Genomic DNA, 7,012 nt, shown 5'->3' with positions numbered 1-7,012 from the left:
ATGAACATGCAAAGCTTATTCACTATGGTCTACCCTACCTATGAAGATGAGTCATGTTAGTTCTTGGCATCATTAGAGGCCACCTTTCACACCACCAAACATGTGAGGCAAGGATGGGGAAAGATCAAATTCAAGATCCATGGGAAGGTTTACTACATGACCTTCAAGGAGGTTGGACAAACACTTTGTCTTAAGGATTTGGAGGAATCATCCATCCCCATATCTTATGATGCAACTAAGGAGGAGAACATTGCCAAAATGGTTTGGAAGGTGTTGGCGGGGAAGAGTCGCAAGGCAAGCCGCGACAAGAACGCCTCTATTCGCCATCCTTCCGTGCGCTATCTCCACCGGTTGATTGTCCACACCATTTTCCCAAGGAAAGAACCAGACACTGTTAATGATGAGGAGCTACAACTTCTTCACCAAACCGTCCAACATTATGCTCACCCATCTCAGTTGCCTCTTGTCAGCACTGATTTCTACAAGAATTTTGGAATGGTGGGATTCTTTGTGAAGCACCTCATCCACTACAAAGAGTGGGCTTGGACAACGAGTGACACGAAACCTCAGATTGGAATTGGTGGCTTGATAACTCCACTGATTAAGTTCAAGGATATACCCTTAGAAGATGATCCAACTGGTCCTGCTTTCATGGATGGAAGCTACTTGAAGAAAGCTCAGTACTTCAGTGGAAGGTTCGAGGGAACTTGTGTCTACTCTTACCTACAGTCTACAAAGGAGGTTGAAGTGCTTCTCCCAAATTGGGACCTCACGAGCTTGACGCGACCAGGAGCTATTAGCTTTGATATTGGGGAAGAACACCTCCTTGAACCCCATGGTACTCTAGGCCCCATGAGATCTCCCAAGAAGAAGAAGACTGCAAATAGATGTGGTGTGTTCCAAGAGGACACTTCCGGTTTAAACTCTGAGCTCCTCTTTGGTCCTCCTCGTTACCACTTTGAGCAACGTCCTGGAGCCTTACCGAATGGTCCCCGTTGCCAAGCTCATGAGCATATTGGCAACCTCCAAAGGTGGAACAAAGCTCAGGACAGAACTATCTTCAAGCTCAAGGACAAATGTAAGAAGTTGAGTAAGACTGTGAAGAGGCAAGCAGAAGCTTCAGCTCAGTTCATGAAGAAGGTGGCTGATATACTGACTAGAGGAGCTGTGGCAGGATGCTCATCATCAGACTTTGACTTCCTTACCCCCAGCCGCAGCCCCCAATAGATCCTTTGGCACTCAGTTTTCCCGCCACCAAGAAACAGCTGCTCCGCCGGAAGAGAAACCCACCAGCTCAACCATCCGATTCAGGAAACAAATCTCCATCCCTTGCCTCGACAGATAAGGAAGCTGACACCGAGGATGAGGCATCGGCCTCTTCCCACGCTCCCTATTGAGGTACTCCTCCACCTTTCCATTGTATATACCAGTTTTTCTTTGCATTTATCTCTATTTTCGGTATCTACTTCAACTTCCTAACACAGAGACTGTGTGAACTAAGTTTGGGGGAGGTACCAAGTATTTGATCATATTTTATTTGATGATTTGAGTCTCACGCATTGCATTGTACATACATATATGCATAGAAAAACCAAAAAAATTAAAAAATTTGAAAAACACAAAAAGAAACATGTAGTTGCATCACTTGCACTTTTAGGATTGAGTCTAGAGCATATAGGTTGCATTTCACTTGCATTAGGAACAATGATTTAAAATGCCTTGTAAAGTAACTCTTGTCTAGAACTCAAAGTGACACCCAAGTTAAACATATCAAGTATCTTAAGCATCTCTTGAAAGCCTTGCACGTTTCGAGCCTTGAAAACTCTTCTTGAAACTTGTTTGCTTGCTTGATATTGGCATTGTTCTTAAGATCAGCTCCAATCTGAACTTGGCTTGAATGAACTTAATCTCTCTTGCATATGGGCATTTGCACACTTGATCATGGATCTCATACACATTTGGGTTATCTTCTTCATTTATACCAATCTTTGTTAACCCAAATGGCACTCCACACCCTACAACCCTAACCATTCTTTGAGACCAAACAGTGAATTGCATGAGTGAGACCTCTTTTGATAGCTTGTCATGTGCAAAATCTTGAGAGTATTGGAGGCGACATAGATTGGTTCTCATCTCTTGCTAGCAAAATGAGCTAGCATTTGGGAATGGTGAGAGGGGTTTGTGTGTTCTAAATTTCAATATCTTGGGTTTGGGGAGTGAGAAATATGAGAAATATGAACGAAAGAGTGTCAATAGAAAAGAAAACTCTAAGGACAAAAGGAAAGTATGAAGCCTTTAGATTATGTACAAAAGAACCTTCGCCCTTATAAAAAAAAAAAGAGAAAAGAATCAAAGAGAAGGTGGGGAAGGAAATGAGAAAGAGCTAGAGCATGTAAAAAGTGAATTAAAATCCCTAGTTGGTTGAGTCAAAAGAAAAAGAGAGTTGTTCATTGGGTGAGTGATGTGTGTGGGTGTTATTTTAGTTTTGAGATGATGATAAAAGGGTAGAACTTGTGATAACTTAAAAAAGAAAAAAAGGGGTAGAATGATGAGAATGAATCTATGTATGCATGAGTTGCTTCTAGTCTTAGATAAATTTTGCATAATGATCAAGCTCTTTGTTTTTGAGTGATAACCACCTTGAAATGATAACATTTGAACCCTTCTCTTCATTCATATTAGACCATTGCTTACCTAGCCAAATGATTGAGATCATGTGCCCATTTGTGAGAATTCACCTTGCGTGCGTGTGTGTGAATCAATGTGAGAGCTGGTTGAAGGGACTTGTTAGTTGATGAGTATTGCGACTTGTGAGAGGCATAAGAGTAGGGATAGGCCTAAAGAAGCTAGAGTATAATAAGAGAGTTGCTCATGCTATTTGCTATGTTTCTTTAGGATATTAAGTTGAGTGCTAGGAAGTGTTACTTTTGGCTATGAGTTCCCACCTTCAAACCTCTCTCCTATATGAGTTCTTGCAAGTTCACTTGAGGACAAGTAAAGAACAAGTTTGGGGGAGTTGATATCTTGCATATTTGCATTGTTTTAAGTCTCCATTTTGCACATAATGATCATATAGATTAGGAATTTAGCATCTTTAGGATCTATATTGCATTCATATGTCTTTATTAGGTATTGGAGTGTCCTATGGAGTGATTGGAGGTGTTTGGAAACATTTTGGTTAAAAAGGAGTGAAGAATGAACATTGTTCCGGATCAGACGAGTTCAACTCGGGTTAAGCCAACGCGGGTTCACTCACCCGCTTCGCCGAGTCGAGAGGACGCAACATGAGCTCCAGCGCGGGTCGAACGATGCGGGATCCATTACCCGCGCGCATGAAGAAGCAGCATCATCGACGATCTAACGCGGCTTGGATCACGCGGGATGGCCTACCCGCACGCACGATAATGAAGCTGCTCAACGTCTTGACGCAGGTTGAGCTCACGCGGGTTCCCTTACCCGCGTCACGAAGAGAAGGAACCGATAGAGTCATGCGGGATGGAGCCACGCGGGATCGCCTACCCGCGCGCATGACGGAGAAGCCTCGACGACGATCCGACGCGGGTTGTGCCCGTCCATTTCTACCCGAGTCGAAACTTATCTTTAGTCGGATTTTAATGTTTTTAAGGGGTTTTTTAGACTTTTTAATGGAAACCATTAGGTTTACCAATGACATATAAATACTCTTGTAATCCTAAAGTTGGGACTTATCTTGTTTTCTATCTAATCAAAAAAGAACCTTTAGGTAAAAGACCTAATCTTGATCATTATCCTTTGGGATTGCTTTGTTAATTTGATCACTAATCATGATTAACACCAAATCATCATTGATTTTTGGGTTTATCATGAAGATTAGTGAGTAGTCATATTTGGATTTATGGGTTAGGAAGACTAAGGGTGATTAGGCTAGATCTAAGGTGTTGTAGCACAGATCCATCTTGTTCCTTGCTAGTAAAGTGCTTTAATACAGTTTTAGAGTTGGCCTCTCTAAAGTTGAGCTTTAGGCATTTCACACCCGAAAGGTGTTCGATGAAATGCCTAAACCAACTCTACTAAGCTTTTAACATTCTTTACCAAAGAGGTTTGATGTTAAAGGTGTTAAGATGGCTAATGGACTTGAAATTAATGATTGCTTAGATAATATTCAACCAAAGAAATTTGATGCTTGAGTTATCTTAGTGAATGAGCATTCATCTAGAGATAGAATTTGTTTAGGATTGTGTCTAGGTCTAAGGTTGATAGATTGATTGAAAGATACTACCTTTATATTGAAACTTGATCACCCAAGGTCAATTCCCTTAGCCCATGAATTCTCCCATCTCATAAGAAAGAAAAGCTTTGTTCTTTATTGCATTTTAGTAGTATTTTAGTTCAAATTCATCTTACCAATTGATAGCATTTAGATTAAGCATGGTCTTTCATTCCCTTTGCTTTAGAATCACTTAGAACTGGTTTGACATCCTTTATACTATAACATTTGATTAGGAGCCTTGAAAACTCCTAACATCAGCTGAGGAGTTTGATAAGGATACAAGGGTGAAAAGGACTTTGGGTGAGGAGTTTGGTAAGGATACAGGGGTGAAAAGACTTTGGCTGAGGAGTTTGGTAGTGTCGCTAAAGCTACTGATCTTGATTTCGTATATGTTTCTCCTTCAAAGGCTACTAAGGATGATAAGGATGCTAAGGTTCCTGCCTATAGACGCGGCTGCAGGGGCAGGTGTACTGTAAAGGATGAGGATGCCTCTGATAAGAAAAAAGCAGTGCAGGCAGAGGCTGCGTTGAAGAGGAAGGAGAAGACTGACGCTAAGAGAAAAGAGGCTTAGTTAAAGAAGCAAAAACTGGCTGAGTTAAAGAATCAAGAAGTAGAGGCTAAGAGATAAGAGGCTGAGTTAAAGAAGCAAAAACTGGCTGAGCTAAAGAAGCAAAAACATGTTAAGTTAAAGAAGCAAAAACATGCTTGAGAGGATAGTGAATGTTCTATGAAGAACGACGAAGTTCTTGCGGAAGAGAACGAATTTGCGCCGGAGTCTGATGTCGAGATTCATGAAGTGGTTAGATCTGCCGTAGTCAAGGAATATCGAGAGAAATGTGTTCAATTATCTCCAAAAGGGTTTGCATTGACGGCAGTTTCTTCACCACCAGTTTTTCCGTCCATTGGAGACGATGGAACGACGTGCATGAGGAAGAATGTTAAGCCTTCATCAGCAATATATGACCCTCTAGCACATGTTGATCCGGTGCTATTCGATAAACTGATGCAACACATTAAGGGAATTCCACCCAAACCACCAGCACCAGCAGATAAATCAGCAGTCCTCTCAGCTGATCATGAGAGTGACTTCTACAGCATACTCATCCATGAAAGACCGTGGCCGGAAAAGGAATATGGATGGCTGTTTGATAATGTAAGTCTTTAGTACGGCTGAGTTATATATTATATTACAGCTGAGTTATATATTTGTTTACAGGTGACTTATATATTTGATTACGGCTGACTTGTTAATATTCTTTGTGTAGCATGTCGGTGCGTATATAAAGGTCCTCATTAAAAGGTCCATGCGAAATTCCACCCCATTCTGGTCCAAGCGGATTGCCTTCATTGACGTTTGGGTGTTAAGTTTTTGGATTCACGATTTCAAGCAGTTCAAGATAAAACCTAGTATGATCAAGTTCAAAGGCAATGGTTATGAATATCTAATAAACGGTAAGCTTCCCCTTGAATGTCCAACAAACTTGAAGTGGTATGAAGATGTGGATCACTTGTACGGATGTCTTCAAACCGGCGGAAATCACTGGGTGGCGTTTCACATGGATCTGAAGAAGGAGAAGATTGATTGCTACGATCCAATCTTTGGACATGCAACACCCAAAAGTGAGCAGAGAATACTATATTCATTTAAACCGCTAACGCTTATGCTTTCCGTGATGTTGAGTGAACTTATTCCTGCCAATCTCCGATCCCCTAGTAAGAAGAAGTTCGCATTCAGAAGGAGAAGCAAAAGATACACTCCACAAAACACCCAGATTGGCGATTGTGGGGTGTATTCGTTGAAGTTTGTGGAGTGTCTAGCGCTTGGTGTAACTTTTGATGGGATAAACGATAACAATATTCAAGGTTTAAGGGTGAAGATGGCAGCAGAGATCCTCGATGAAGGAGGAATAATGCGATGAACAATTTGATGTCCAATTGAACCTGTGTTTGTTATTTTGTACTTGACTTAAGTTATTAAGTATTTGACTTTAGCAAATATATCTCAGTCATATCGTTTTTATAACTCAGCAATACCCCAAACATACTCTAAAATCGAAAATGTTCATATAAGTCAGCTGTTACGCTATTATAACTCAGCCATACCTCAAACATACACTAGAATAAAAAAAATGAAATGTTTATACTTTAAAATGTTATATTGAAACTCCAATTATCAATTTGAAGTGAATATATAATCAACTGAATGTGTCTTCTTTATTGAATTTACGAGTTTAAAATCGATCATGTTCTTGATGTATACGTTGTCATACGATTACTTAAAACCTTACATTTAGATATAAGGTGTGACCAATATTTAAAACTCGTAAACTGTTATTGTGTTATTTATCATGAATTTGTGTTATTTATTATATTTCTTGCACCATAAATCCAAATCCTAAACCAAAATCCCCAAAAAAGCAAACCTAAACCCTAAATAAGCAACCCTAAACCCCAATTACTAAGTCAGCCGTAAATGTTAAAGTAACTCGGCCGTGAAGTATAACTGAATCTTGACGTTTGGCGGGAAAAAGATAACTGAATCTTGGGAAATTTTAACTCGTGACGTTTGACGTTCTATATACCTCTCTATATATTGTCCTCTCTCTTAAACCTTTTCTTACGCCTTTCTCTCTCTAGAAATAACCTAAACAAAATCTCTCTATCCCCATCAAAAGTTATGCCGATTGTTCTTGGTAATTCAACGAGGTTAGAGAACAATGTCAATGCGATACTAAGCTCTGCAAGTCGTGAAAACCTCTGTCT

Source organism: Brassica napus, chromosome C4 (genome assembly GCF_020379485.1).
Source record: "Brassica napus cultivar Da-Ae chromosome C4, Da-Ae, whole genome shotgun sequence".
NCBI classification, from domain to species: Eukaryota; Viridiplantae; Streptophyta; class Magnoliopsida; order Brassicales; family Brassicaceae; genus Brassica; species Brassica napus.
The sequence above is the reverse complement of the archived record's forward strand: the minus strand, read 5'-3'. Positions refer to the sequence as shown.